Source organism: Notamacropus eugenii, chromosome 2 (genome assembly GCF_028372415.1).
Source record: "Notamacropus eugenii isolate mMacEug1 chromosome 2, mMacEug1.pri_v2, whole genome shotgun sequence".
In the NCBI taxonomy this organism is placed as follows: Eukaryota; Metazoa; Chordata; class Mammalia; order Diprotodontia; family Macropodidae; genus Notamacropus; species Notamacropus eugenii.
Genome location: NC_092873.1, coordinates 339,005,134 through 339,020,209, shown reverse-complemented (window position 1 = coordinate 339,020,209; position 15,076 = coordinate 339,005,134). Strand labels below are relative to the sequence as shown.

Sequence of the window (15,076 nt, the reverse complement as noted above, 5' to 3'; positions counted from 1 at the left end):
GGGGGTACAAATACAATGAATGAAACAATCTTTACTCAACAGGAGCTTACATGCTTCATGAGAGAGGCAACAAGGAGATATATAAATTTACAGAGGTAACACATACAAACACTTGATTATTTTATATCTTAGAGCCCACAAGTTCACATAGACAGTCAGACTCAAAAACAGCTATCCTATCCACGTCATAGAGGCTAGAGGTCCAGTGCCCCCACAATCTGGAAAATCTCCAGAAATTTTTTTGGCCCTCTCTTTGTACCACTGAAGAAGTGTGAATTTTTTCTTTTTCTTTTATGGGGTGTTTACACTACCTTATTGTAAAATTTGGGTTAAGTATTTTTCTGTCATCTGCTATCTTTGTATGTTTTCTGCGGCTTCTGCAAAATTCCCCCCAAATTCCTACTTAATTTCTTATGCTAACCCGTGAAGTGTCAAAACTGTGATGGGAAAAGTCACAATGTGGTAGGAATAACTGTACACACTCACACATAAGTACTTATCTACACACGCAAATTCTCTTGTTTACTATAGGGAACTCTTTTTGCTCCACCACTCCCAGTATTCAGTCTGTTAAAATAAGGCCTGTTGATTCTACCTTTGTAACATCTCTTACGTATGCTCCCTTCTCTCCTTTGATATTACCACCACCCTAGTGCAAGCCTTCATCACCTCATAATTGGACTAATGCAATAGCTTGCTGGATGGTTTGCCCCTACAGGTTTCTTTCTAACCCAGTCCAGCCTCCAATCAGCTGTCAAGGTGGTGTTCCTCAAGTACAGGTATGACCAAGTCACTTCCCTATTCAGGAAATTCCAGTGTCTTTCTACTACACCTAGGATCAAATAAAAAATCCTGGGTATTCAAAGTCTTTCAAAGCATGAAGCCCTGCCCCCATCCCCATATACACATACCTCTTCTTTCCCCTTACACACAGGTTCCCAAAATGAGGGATACTGCTCCCTTGTGAGTGCTGGCATGGGTGGGGGGTAGTAGTCTTGGGTGCAACTGAGGGGCATTGAATAAAAATAAGGGGCAGTGGAAACATAAGGAAAGAAGAGAAGAAAATTTTGAAAAATCTTCCATTCATGTTTCATCTGTTATGGAACAGAGTTAAAGTCATAGCAATTACATTATTTTCCAAATAAACACACAAAATGCAAGTTATAACAGATCAGTGATCAAGTCTGCTAACAGGTCTTAACAAGTAGGTGTTGGCAGGCAAGTTGTCTGGAAGTCCAGCATGCATCAGTAGGAATATGTGCTTGTAATGACTTGTTTACAATGTGATACTATATGGTTACATGATGCAATATCATGTCATCAAAATTTCAATGCAGGAAAAACACCTCACAAATTTACAATAAATCATTAAATTTAAGATGCATCTTTTTTTAATTCTATTTTTTGAAATGATACCAATTTTTAAAAAAATGTTAAAGGGTTAAAGAAAGTAAATTTCTAGGGGGGCACTGAGTAATTTTTTTTAAAGGAGGAGATAGGGAAAATGAGTTTGGGAACCTCTGCCTTACACCCTCCCCACCCTGCCCCATATGCTCTTCCACCCAGTGACACTGGCCTCCTTGTTACTGCTTACACAAGACACTCTATCTCCAAGTTAGATGTATTTTCAATGGCTGTCCCCCATTCCTGGAAGGCTCTCTCTCCTTATCTGGCTTCCCTGGATTGCTTCAAGTTCCAATTAAAATCTCACCTTCTACAGGAAGCTTTTCCTAGTCCCTTTTAATTCTGGTGATTTCTCTCTATTTATTTTTAATTCATACTATACTATTCATAGTATATACTAGACTATACAAAATTATTTGCATGTTGTCTCTCCCATTTAATTGAGATCTCTCAAGATTTTACATCTTTTATGTTCCTTTGGATCTTCAGGGCTTATCATGGTTCCTGGCACATTGTTGTTCAGTCATTTTTTGATCACGTCTGACTCTGTGACCCCATTTGGGTTTTTCATGACAGAGATACTGGAATGGTTTACTATTTCTTTCTGCAGCTCATTTACAAATGAAGAAACTGAGGCAAACAGGACTAAGTATCTTGCCCAAGGTCACATAATTAGTAAGTGTCTGAGGTCAGATGTGAACTCAGGAAGATCAGTCTTCCTGACTTCAGGCCCAGAACTCTTACTACTTTGACACCTAGTGCAAAGAAAAGATTTGACATTTTTTAGGGACAGCTAAATGGCACAGTGGATAGAGTGTGGGGCCTGGAGTCAGAAAGACTCATCTTTCTGAGTCCAAATCTAATCTGACCTCGAATACTTACTAGCTGTGTGACCCTGGGCAAGTCACTTAACCCTGTTTGCCTCAGTTTCCTCATCTGTAAAATGTGCTTGAGAAAGAAATGGCAAAACCCCTCCTATATCTTCTCCAAGAAAACTCCAAATGGAGTCATGACAAGAGAGATACAACTGAAAAACTACTCAACATAACAAATGTATTATTATGAAAATAGTTTTAATTTCACGGACTCCATGAAAAAGTTTTGGGATCTTCCCAGGGTCTGTAGATCACACATTGAAAACCACTGATGTAGTTCAATCCCATGATTGAGGCTTAAAAGAGATTAAGTGATTTGTCCAAATTTGCATAAGAATCAGAGCCAAGGTTCAAATTCATGGAGCCTGATGCTTTGAGAGACTTTGCTAGTGCCAACAATGTATTAGGTTCAGAACTCAACAGAGCCGTTGCTGTTTTTCATTCGTTTCAGTCATGTCCGACTCTTTGTGACTCCATTGGGGATTTTCTTAGCAAAGATATTGGAGTGGTTTGCCATTTTCTTCTCCAGTTCATTTTACAGATGGAGAAATTGAGGCAAACAGGGTTAAGTGACTTGCCCAGGGTCACACAGCTAGGAAGTATCTGAGGCCTACCTCTATTGAGTTAGGCTCAGTCTTTTGGCTCTACAGTCTGAACTGTGCTGACACAAAGGATGCATGGAACCATTAAACTGATGCAACTCATTAATCCAAGTCCCCCAAAGGCTCTGAAGAGGCCTGTCCCCTTCAGTTGGCTGCATTCACCATCTCCACCTTTTTCCTCCTCTTGGTAACCTCAGGTCTGGCAGCTTTGTTAAGACAGCTGGAGTCTATGTCTCCACTCACATCTGAAACAGCTCAGAATCTGAGACCTGGTGCCCAGCCATTTCCATAAATAATTCTCTGTGGCTGGCGGCTGGCCCTCCTGGTGATGTCATTGGCCCCAGCCCAAATGATGATGTAATTGGCTTCCCTTCCACCCTCTCCCTCTAGGGTGGGGAACCTCGGTAAAAGAGGCTCGACTCTGTCTGCTGGGAGCTAACCATGGCTGGGACCTCATCCTGCTCTGGCCCAGATCAATTCACATGCCCTGCCAGCTGTATCTGGTTGATTTTGTTGTGGAGGCCAGCCTCCTTCCCTTCTCCATGGTGCCAAACATTGAAAAATTTCTTAACTTGTCCACTTCATGCTGCTGTTTCCCAGAGTGTGAGCACTTTTATACCATCTGTAATGTCACCATGGTGTGTACTTACATGTGGAAGAATGGGCATGGGCCATTAGTATTAGAAGAGGCCTTGAAAGCTATACAGAGGCAGAAACTAAAACCTGGAAAGGGAAAATTACTTGTCCAAATCACTCATTCATTCAATAATTACCTTCTATATTGAATTTTAGTGGAGGGCAGAGTCATCAGCCTCCCTCTCTCCTCCTGAGACATCTGGGTCCAGTGGGAGGATATATCAGGACAACTGGAGATGGCCCTAGATGCTGTAGAAGACTTTGGCCTTTTTAAGCAAAGGTCTTTAACAGGTCCCAGTTTGACTAAGGCAACACCCATTCAGTGGTTCAGGCTAGGTAAGAAATGAGACAGAAAAAAAAAGAGGCAGGCCTCTTTCACCTAGTCAAGAAAAAAAAAATTTTAATCCTAGAGGGGAAGACCCTCAGAGTTTCTAGCCAAACTAGAAACAATTGTTATTTTTAGGTCAGTTGGGGCCCAAACAATGACCAAATGGGGCTTGACCTGGGACCGATTCTTGGTCAATCAACTAGAGCCAGAGTGATTTGAGTTTAAGGTATGAATGTTGCCTCAAACTGAGACCTGGGCCAAAGGCCAAAGTCTTCCACTGCATTTTATGCCATTTCCAGTCATCCTGATCTACATCTTACTACTAGACTCAAATGGCTTCAGAAGAGAAAGTGAGGCTGGTGATTCTGTACATAGCCCCTGCCTATCTTAACAAAACTGCTCCCTCACTTGAATCCAATTTACCTGCATGTCCTGGTATCACCTCCTTGATATCATGGTCCTCTTCAGGAACCAAGGACAATCAACAACAATCACTATAACCTCCTGTATACAGCTATCCTTTCCACATAGTGACTCATCAAGGTTTCAATATCATGAGTGGACATAAGAAACTAAATGGAAATTTGGGGGGACTTTGCAGAAGCTGCTGATAACACACAAAGGCCAGCAAACAGTACAGGAAAAGTTTAGAAACTCATAAATGCATAAAATACATGTATAGTATTATGTAATAACCTATTTTATCATTGAATGCCATAATAATTCAGATTCTCTGGGACAAAGGGAGGGCCAAAAATCTTGGCAGATTTTCCACATCTCGGGGTGGGGGGCACCACACCCCTATTGCTCATCATCTGGAAGGGATATCTGCACAAGAGCACAATGCTAGGTTAAATGGGAGGCACAAAATTTAGTTGTGATACAGTTCCTGCCCACATGGAGTTTGTGGTTTAGGGAAAAAAATCACCATTTCTTCTGAATAGGATATGATAGGTGAGGGCCAAGAGACCAGGGAAACAAGGAAAGCTCTCTTGAGGAGACAGCTTTGGAGTAAAGCTTTGAAAGATGTGTAGAAATTCAATAGGCAAAGAGTGGGGAAGGAGTCCCTCAATTGGTAACTGAGCTAAGACTTGAACCCAGACCTCCCAAATCCCAATTCTGTGCTCTTTCCGCTACATGGTGTTGCCTCTTGAGGATGAATAAAGTGTATTGTATCTTAGGTGAGGACCTGCTGGAGGTTTGTGTCCATGCATTCCTAATTTTCTCTCCATGACTCCCTTCTGCGTAAACATTCAAGCTTTCACTAGTTTTCCTCTGCTGGAACTCTCTCTCTGCCTCATCATCTCATCCATATAGCTCCTTCACATTCTCATTGCCAGGACTGCTTATAGTCCTTAGAAAAAGAAAGTGCAGAATTTGGGGAAAGAAAAGGTAAAATAACACCTTGGTTGATTTCTGGCTGGGAAGACATCTTTGGCAGGATGAGCCTGCATGTTTTCTACCTGTTTTTCTTTTCCTACTCCACCTCCCAATCATTAAAATGGTACTCACTTCCTCCTGGGCCCCATAATAACCCACAGTCCTTATTAACCAGTCACATCAACCCAATGTACTTTGCTATTGTTTCTACAGTCTTTGCAACATAGATATCTGTGTGCGTTTGGAACAAGTACTGGAGTACTATTATATGTAGCTACATGTAGCACAGTCTTGTATACAGTAAGCATTTAATAAATGTTTGTTAAATTAAATACTATCAGCCCATAATGATAAAAGAGGGACACTGGGTCCTTCATGCTCTTTGAGCTTCGCTGTTTTTTCCAAGGATTATTTTCCAATATTTATATCCTTTCTCTTTGGAAGTTTAAATGATCAGTGATGTTGTCTGTATGAATAGTTTTTCTCATCCTTATCACAGGTAGCTAGGTAATGCGATGGATAGAGTGCTGGACCTGGAATCAAGAAGACCTAAGTTCAAATCTGGCTTCTGATATTTACTGGCTGTGTGACCCTGGCTAAGTTACTTAAATCAATATTTGCCTCAGTTTTCTCATCTGTAAAATGGTACTAATACTAGTAGCTACTTCCTGTGAAATGAAGATAATAATACCACCTATCTCACAAGGTTTTAGTGAGGATGAAATAAAATAATAATTGTAGAGTGCTTAGTATACAGTATCTAGTACATAGTAAGTACTGTATAAATGTTAACTAGGAGGCACAGAGGATAGAGTGCCAAGCCTGGTGTCAAGAAGTCTCATTTTCCTGAGTTCAAATCAGATCTCAGACACTTACTAGCTGTGTGACCCTGCACAAGTCACTTAACCTTGTTTACCTCAGTTTCCTCATCTGTAAAATAAGCTGGAGAAGGAAATGGCAAACTACTCCAGTATCTTTGCCAAGAAAACCCCAAATGGGGTCATAAAGAGTCAGATACAACTAAAAAAAACAACAACAACAATTGTTAATTATCATTATTCATATGGGAATTTCCTACATCAGCACAGATCATAACCCTTCCACCTTTCATGCGTTGTGATATCCCAAAATTTCATTATCCTGTGGTCAATCTACTGATGAGCCTCTTTGCCCTTAGTAAGTTAGACTGGTACTCAGAAAACTGACACAGTAATAGAATACAGAATTTTAAAAGACATGGGAGATAACCTAGTCTAATCCCACCCCTACCCTCCACTCACATATAATTTTTCCAAAGATTTCCAAGAATTATGTTCCAAGATTTATATCCTTTCTCTTCAAAAGTTTGAATGATTAGTGTTGTTATCTGTATGAAGATGAGAAAACAGAACCAAAGATGGTAAAACAAAACAAACCAACACACACACACACACACACACACACACACACAAATTTTTTAAACGTGCTTAAGATCACACAGGTAGAACTGGTAAAACCTAAGTCTTCCAATTCCAAATCCAGAGCTCTTTTTCTACTTTACCAAGATCTTTGAACCAACTGGCCACAGCATGTATTTCACTGGCATAACCTCCACCTTCACAACACCCAGAGGTATTAAATAAGGAATTCCTTCTCAGAGGATTGAAAACAACCATTAGCATTTCAGTCAAGAAATTCCTCCAGTATTATTATGACAAGTTCTTAGGAAGCCTAGGATTCCCATTTTTTCAGAACTTACTAGAAGTGTGGCCCTGGGCAGGTTTTTTAACATCTTTTCCTGTATCTGAAGTATGGGAGTTAATCTCTCTCAGCATCAATTTTCTCATTTGTAAAATGGAAGTAATGTTTATGTAAAACATTTTGAAAAATTAATCATAATATATAATTATAAATATGTATACGTATTATTTATAATATATATTGTTTTAACACCCTTTCTGAACTTGCCTTCCCAACTCTGCTGGTTGGTTCCTCAAAAGGTGGCTAACTACTTCTTTCCTCCTCAGAGTAATCTAGAAAAGTTGTGGTTTCCAAAACTATTGCTCACAACCTCCAGTCTAGTGTGCGCCCCCCAAGCCCTGTCCCCCAACACCAATATCAATTAATTATTTGATATCAATTAGCTTTTACAAAGTGATATTTACTAAAAAGGCATAGGAAGGGTAGGTCAGATAGAACACCAGACCTGGAGTCAGAAAGACTACTCTTCTTCCTGAGTTCCAATCCAGCTTCAGACACTTTTTAAGCTGTGTGAATCACTAGGCAAATCACTTAACCCTGTTTGCTTCAGTTTCCTCATCTATAAAATGAACTGGAAATGAGATAGCAAACCACTCCAATATCTCTGTCAAGAAAACACCAAATGGAGTCATGAAGAGTTGGACACAACTGAAAAATGACTAAACAACAAAAATAGTGATGATAGCACCCCAAACTAGGACCATAGTCTTCCCTTGTATTCCTGAGATTCCTGAGGAGAGAGGTCTAGAACTTAAAGTCATTGGTATAAATAAAGATAGTAGGACACAGGTGTAAGAAATACGTGAAACCCAGGGTACCTTGTGACATAGCCTTGGGAATGCTTCGTTCCCCTAATGGGGTCCCCACAAAGGTCATTTGAAGCTGATTCATCTTCAATGGATAAGTCGCTCCCTTGTTCAGCTGGGCTAGATCCTGGCAGAGCAGAGCATTTCTGCTGATGGGTTCATCCACTGTTGGGGAAGGTCAAGAAGTTTACTCCCTTGCTATGTTCTAATGGCCTCTCTTACTGACTCTGGTTGCTGAGGAGACCTCTGAAGGTTCTTTCAACCTTTTGAAGTTCATAAGGTTGTGATCTAGTCAATTCCCTTTCAGCATACACATCTAGGTGAATTCAGGAATGAATAAAACACAAGATAAAAGAAACATCAGAGCTGTGTGTTTACAGACACATGGCTGCTGGTTGGGGAGATAAGGAAGCTGCTGAACCAGCTCACACTGGGTTCACAGTAGTTCTTGCCTCCCTCAGAATAAAATGGGTAAGGGAGAGGTATATTGATCCTTTTGTGCTAACTCAGTTCCAGCTCCATGCCTCGTAAATTATCTAGTTTTCTGGCTCCAAAGTCAATTAGAAGGCTATTCATCACCCTATAGCTCAGAACTTCTAAGTCATCATGGCCAAAACTGGCTTCCAAAATTCCACATATTAGATTGGAAGCAAGCAGAGAAGGCTTGCACGTATTTCAGGGACCAGGACCTCATTGTTGAGTTTGCCTATTCATATTATTGTTATTACCATTATCATTTCTATTGTTATTAGCTTTTAAAAGGATGACTTCAAAGGAACACTCTCTTTGCTTCCCACCTCTCACTTTGCCCTTCCCAACTCTCATTTGATCCTTCTGTCCCCAAAACTATTGTCCCATATCTCCTCTGCCCTTTGTGACTAAATTCATTAAAAAGATTGTCTACAATGATATTTTCTCTCCTCTCGATCTTTTCTTAACTCCTTTTACAACCTGACTTCTGATCTCATCTTCAAAGTTACCCATGATCTCTTAATTGCAAAATCCAGTGGCCTTTTCTCAATCCTCATTCTCCTTGACCTCTCTGCAGTGTCTGATACTGTTCATCATCTTCTTGATACTCTCTTCTCCCGGGGTTTTCAGGATACCACTCTCTCCTGGTTCTCCTCCTAGAGATCTGACCCTTTCTTCTCAAATTTTTTCCTTGTTCCTCCTCCCACATCATGCCCTCTAACTTTATGTGTCCTTCAGGAATCTGTCCTGGTCCCTCTTCTCTTCTTCTCCTATTCTACTTTTCTTGGTGATCTCATCAGTTCCCATGGGTTCAATTACCATCTCTATGCTAATGATTCTTAAATCTACTTATGTTCTCTACTGACCTCCAATCTTGCATCTTCAATAGTCTTTCAGATATCTCTGCTGCAAGTCCAGTAGGTATCTTAAACTCAGCCTGTCAAAAACTGAACTCATTATATTTCCCCCAAACCCTCCCCTTCTCGTATTACTATAGAGGGTAAAACCATCCTGTTAGTCTCACGTTGTCAAGTCCTCATTTTCTCTCACCACCTCCTTCCCAAATTCAATCTGTTGCCACAGCTTAGTGATTTCATCTTTGCAACATCTCTCCTTTGATACTGCCACCATTCTAGTGCAGACCCTTGGCACCTCACACCTGGATTATTGCAGTCACTTGCCTCAAGTTTCTTCTCACTTCTTTCCATCCTTCATTCAGCCATCAGTGATTTTCCTAAAACATGGGTCCCACCATGTCATCCTCTTTCTCAATAAACTCTAGTGACTCCCTATAACTTCCAGGATCAAATACAAAATTCTGTTTGGCATTCAAAGTCCTTCATAACCTAGCCCCCACCTATCTTTTTAGTCTTCTTACATCTTATTCCCCACCACGCACCCTCTGACCCAGTGATACAGGCCTCCTAGCTGTTCCAAGAACAAGACTTTCCATCTCTCAGCTCCAAGCCCTCTCTCTGACTGTCCCCGATGCTGGGAACACTCTCCCTACTTATCTCTTTCTATTAGCTTCCCTGGCTTCCTTTAAGTCCTAACTAAAGTCCCATCTTCTACAGGAAGCCTCTCCCAACCCCTTTTAATTCTAGTGGCTTCCCTCTTCTAATTATTTCCTATTTAAGAGGGAAATATGTAACTTGTTTGTACGTATTTGTTTGCTTGTTATCTCCCCCGTTAGATTGTGATCTCCTTCTGGGCAGGGACTGTCTTGCCTCTTTTTGTATCCCCAGCAATTGGCATAGTGCCTGGCACATAGTAGTTGTTTAATAAATATTCATTGACAAACTTACTAATCTACCACCCCTCCCCTGCCCTGGTCCTTTACAGAGTGAGTTGACTTTCCCCAAATTGTCTCTCTTTTACCCAAGAAAATGATGACCCAGTTCATAAAGGAGAAAATCAACAAGAGAGGTCTGGATAGAGATGGATTCCCCCGTCCAGATTGCCGAAGGTATCTGAGTCTCGTGATCAAGCCACATTATCAGCAGGAGGAACTGAAGATTCCTTCTCTGCTTCCTCATTTAGTGTCTCCACTGGGAGGTCTTTGGTTTTCTGAGAGAAACCACTGACCACCAATTTTTTGATTATTAGCTAACATAATTAATAAAGTGATAATTAGTTACTCAGAAAAATGTCACCCTATAGATCAGACACATAGCCCTTTGGGGATGGGCGTTCCTAGTTCTACCCCTTTAGGAATTCGTTGCCTCTTTATGAGACCTAGTTTCTGCTGTGCTTTAAAAGACTCCTATCTCACTTCACATTCAACACAGCAGTGAATATCAGTAGCAGGTCCATTCCCTGCTTGCTACTACCTCCCTCCCCAAGAACCATTACCACCAGTTCACATTGCCTCCAGCCTGCTTTGTCAAGGCTTCCTGCCTCTTCCTCCACAGGATTCTCTCTGAGACCACTTAAAACTCAGTTACTGTCACCCTGGCCTCTGCCAGTTGGGAATTAATTCTCCAGGTTTCCTTCCAGTGCATAAAAACCAAACTCTCTTTTTATGGTCTCTCCATGTTCTGCCCTTTCATTTTATTCAAGTCCCTCTGGGCTCCTGGGGAATGAATAAATACAGTGTAACTTTTACTGGTGGTGCCTAATGCACTCTAGTCCTCTGGGAATGGTTTAAGCACTTAGCTAGTACATAACTGAGGTTCAGGAAGAATAAAGCATCAAAACAGACCATCCCATCTTACCTTAAAGATCCTCATGGAATCTATTGCTGCTGACACTGAGAAGAGATCACTCTGTTTTCTTTTCTTCATTCTTCACCTTTACCTCCCCCTGAAAAGGCCAGCCTAAAAAGACCAGGGTCTTCCACTGCATGTGCAGTCATCCTGATGAATATCTGGTCACTGGACCCAGATGACTCAGGAGGAGAAAGTGAGGCTGGTGACCTTGCACAGCCCTCCCTCACTCAAAACAAAGTCAAGTGCAAGTCATGTCATCATTTCTCTGATGTCATGGTCTTCTTCAAAAATGAAGGATGAACACATACACACACACACACACACACACACACACAATTTCCCCCTAACCTCAACCCCCTTGGAGAATTTTTCAATAATTATGTGGTTGGCCACCATTTTCTGAGGATTATTACTGTCTACTCTACTTACTTAATTCTCCTGTGTTTTCCAATGCTCCAAATTCCCAAACATTTGTGAAAGCTATTTTCAGGGCAATAGAAACAATAGGTACTGTGCTCCAACACAAGGAGACACCATCCTTTAAACAGAATGGACAGTCCGAAGATGCTGGGTGTTTTAGATAGAATATTCAAGATCGTGGGTCATGGCTGCTCCTTTATCTTTGTACAAAGTTCAAGTAGTATAAGCTAATTACTACTCAGAGCAGCTAAGTGGTACATTGCAGTGGACAGAGCACTGTACTTAAAATCTGAAAGACTCATCATTACTATGTCCTCCAGAATCTTCATCAGAAGAAGAAAATGAAGGTAAAGCTTCAAAGTGTTTGTTCACATCATCCATTTTTCTGAAAGGAGTAAAGCCCCCAGATTTAGACATGGCACATAAGTAGAAGAAGTCTATATGAGATGGATGTGGCAAAGTGCATGAACAACCTGGGTCCCTGGCCATTGAGTCTGAATTGGCATTCTACAGCAGGGGCTAAAACTTGTTTGGTTCTAAGTTTCAGATTTCAGAAAGTCTAAAAAAGATGCAATGAATCCTGTTTTCACTACTGGCTCCTTCTCATCTTCTCTGATATTCTCATCTTTTCTTGATGCTGATAACCATCAAGACAACACTCTGAAATAAGAGGAAAAAATAGCAAGAATGTACCTGTGCCTCTGGAACTCTAATATTTATTTTATAGAGGCCATTTCACATGTTTGTACTTGCTATTATCCAAATCTAGCTTCAGACACTTACTAACTGTGTGACCCTGGACAAGTCACATAACTGTTTGCCTCAGTTTCCTCATCTGTAAAATGAGGTGGCAAAGAAAATGGCAGACCACAAGCTATGTGACCTGGGCAAATCACTTAACCCTCTTTGCTTTAGTTTCCTCATCTGTAAAATGAACTGGAGAAGGAAATGGCAAAGCACTCCAGTATCTTTGCCAAGAAAGCCCCAAAGGGGATCATAAAGAGTCTGACATGGCTGAAATAACTGAACAACAGCCATAATTACTACTCATATTCCCAGGAAAATAATCCATTGCCCCTAGGAGTTTTCTTGTCTAAAATCAGGCAATAGCAACGTTTGAGGACACAGCCAATACAGCTCTGCCTTCGGACAGTACTGTCCCCAGATGGAGTCTGTCACCACCACCACCACCACCACCATCAAGCCATGCCTTCCATTCTTCTTGACCTGTGTTCTCCATGACTGTATTACTCTTCTAGGGTTCAAACCAGCACTTCAAACACCTTCTCATTGTTTATCTACCTCCTTGGGTCTGGTTACCCTATGAACTCTAATTTCATATCCTACTAATTTCCTCACGAGATCTCAGCTGAGACTGGACTCTTTCCCTAGGGTCCTGTTAATTTGATCAATCAAGTATATATTAAATACTAACTATATTTCAGACACTGTGCTAGACCCCGGGTTTACAAAAAAAAAAAAAGAAATAATCCCTGCTATGAAGGAGTCCCTATTTTATCAGGGGAAATATGTAAATATATGCATGCGTATTGAATCAATATAGAACAAATAACAGATAATTAAAAAGCTAGGTAGGTTGGGAGGGAGGGCATTAGCAGATAGGAACATCAGGAAAGGTTTCATGGAGAAGGTCGTTTTTGAGCTGAGCCTTGAAGGAAACCAAGGCTTCCAAGAGTAAGAAGCAAGAAAGGAATACATTGTAGGCATGGGGGATGCTCAGTGCAAAGGTACAGGTGGGAGAGATGGGAAATGGCCGTGGATGAAGACTCAAGAAGGATAGTGTAACTACTCCGTAGATTGTAGGAAGGAGAGTAATTATACTGAGATTAGGAAGATTGGTTTGGGAGCATTTTGTAAAGGGCTTTAAAATCCAAATGGAGACTTCCAGACTGAATTTGGACACTAGCAAGCAGAAACAGGTGAAATGGCCTCCATAAAATAAATGTCAGAGTTCCAGAGGCACTGATACATGCTTGTCATCTTCTCCTATTTCAGAATGTTGTCATGATGATTACCAGCATCAGGAAAAGATGAGACCAAAGATGAGAGAAGCCAATGGTTGCCTGAACATGAGGCAGGCCACCCAGCTTTCACATACCCACTCCAACAAAACTCTGAAGTTCACATTGACCAAAAATTGTCAAGAAATTCACTGAAAAATTATAGTGACATCTTGCCCTTTAAAGTTGCACAAGAAGTCAGCCAGAAGCCCAGGGACAATATGAAAAGGGGTCTATCAAATAAAATGAGCATACCCAGAGACAGGGCATGTATAGTCTGTCTAGAGACAGCAAGAGAGAAGAATTCCCCTGAAAAAGTCCCAGATGGTTAGAAATCCCCAGGGTAAGAACTTTGGAAAGTCCACAGAAGGCAGCTTTCAGATCAGGGACAGCATAGGGGCTCTGAGGTCCCTAACACTCTGCCCTGAGATACCTGAGAGAGCCCTAAACATCCTAGACTCTATATACCTCAAAAGTCTCAGGTGGGGCAGATCTTGAGAGGTGGAGGTTAGCACAAGAACTGAAGAAACTAGCTTGAGACTAAACAAAGCCAAGCTCCCTACTCAAAAGGGTAGTAGGGAGTAGGTCAGGAGTCTAACCCTAGCACAAAGCCCCAATTCAAGAACAAAAGCTAGGGAGATGAGTAAATCAAAGGAAACACTATCCATTATCAAAATTGTTGCAAATCTAACTCTAGGACAACTGCAAAGGGAAATGTAAAGGGGAAATAATGGTTTTCCAGAAGAACTTCATGCATACCTAAGAGAAATGAAACAAGAGATTAAAAAAAATGACATAAGCTCTTGCAGAAAGAATTGGGAGGGGACAGAAGGGAATGAATGAATTCATTCTTATCTGAATGCATAAAAGATGACTGAACATACAGTTTGGTGTAGAAACACATCAAACTCACAGGAAAATAAGTGGAGATTGGGGAGGAGTAAGAGAGGGCATAATGCAGTGGAAGGAAGTCACAAGCAAAGCAAATTTCCTGAAGCTTAAGGAGGTATTAAGAGAGAAGATGAGAAGAAAGCATTAGTGAGACCACAAAAGAAGACCACTGTAGAATTTTTAAAGTGCACAAAAGCAAACAGAAGGAAGCACAGACAAGCAGGACATTTTTGAAAGTAAAGGGTGAAATTCATTATAAACCTTAAAAAAGAAAAAAGCAAGCAGTGTGAAATGGAGATTCACAGTTATATGAATAAAGCACTCTATTCGTTTTCTTTTGTGTGTGTAGAAGTACTCTTGAATGGAGGTGTTTAAGTTCAGGATAATAAAAGAAAATAAAAGCCAAATGGAGGGTTTATATTTTATCCTAGAGGCAATAGTCACTGAAGTTTATTGAGTGGGGGAGTGATATGACCAAATCTGTGCTTAAGGAAAACTTTGGCATCTGTACGGCAAATGGATTCGTGTAGGAAGAGACCTGAGGCAGGAAGACCAATTAGGAGGGCATTGCAGTATGCTAGGAGAAAGGTGATAAGGGCCTGAACTAAGGTGGTGACTTTGTGAGTAGAAAGAAAAGGTAAGATATGAGATGTGGAAGAAGAAGCAAAAAAACCCAGCAACTGACTGGATATATGGCGTGAAGCAGAGTATAGAGTTAAGGATAATGTCAACATTGTGCAGCTAGGAGACAAGAACAATTAAAATGCTCTCCACAGAAATAGGGAAGTTCAGGA

At 40.9% G+C, this 15,076-nt stretch overlaps 1 long non-coding RNA gene across 1 annotated transcript in view; it reads left to right on the top strand.

The window, feature by feature from the left end:
- Positions 1-14,625, top strand: part of LOC140523987 (uncharacterized) — a 32,182-nt gene extending 17,557 nt beyond the window's left edge. The window contains exon 5 of the long non-coding RNA XR_011973536.1: positions 13,387-14,625. This is a non-coding gene — a long non-coding RNA (uncharacterized lncRNA). The remainder of the gene's footprint in view (positions 1-13,386) is intronic.
- Positions 14,626-15,076: the final 451 nt, after the last annotated feature.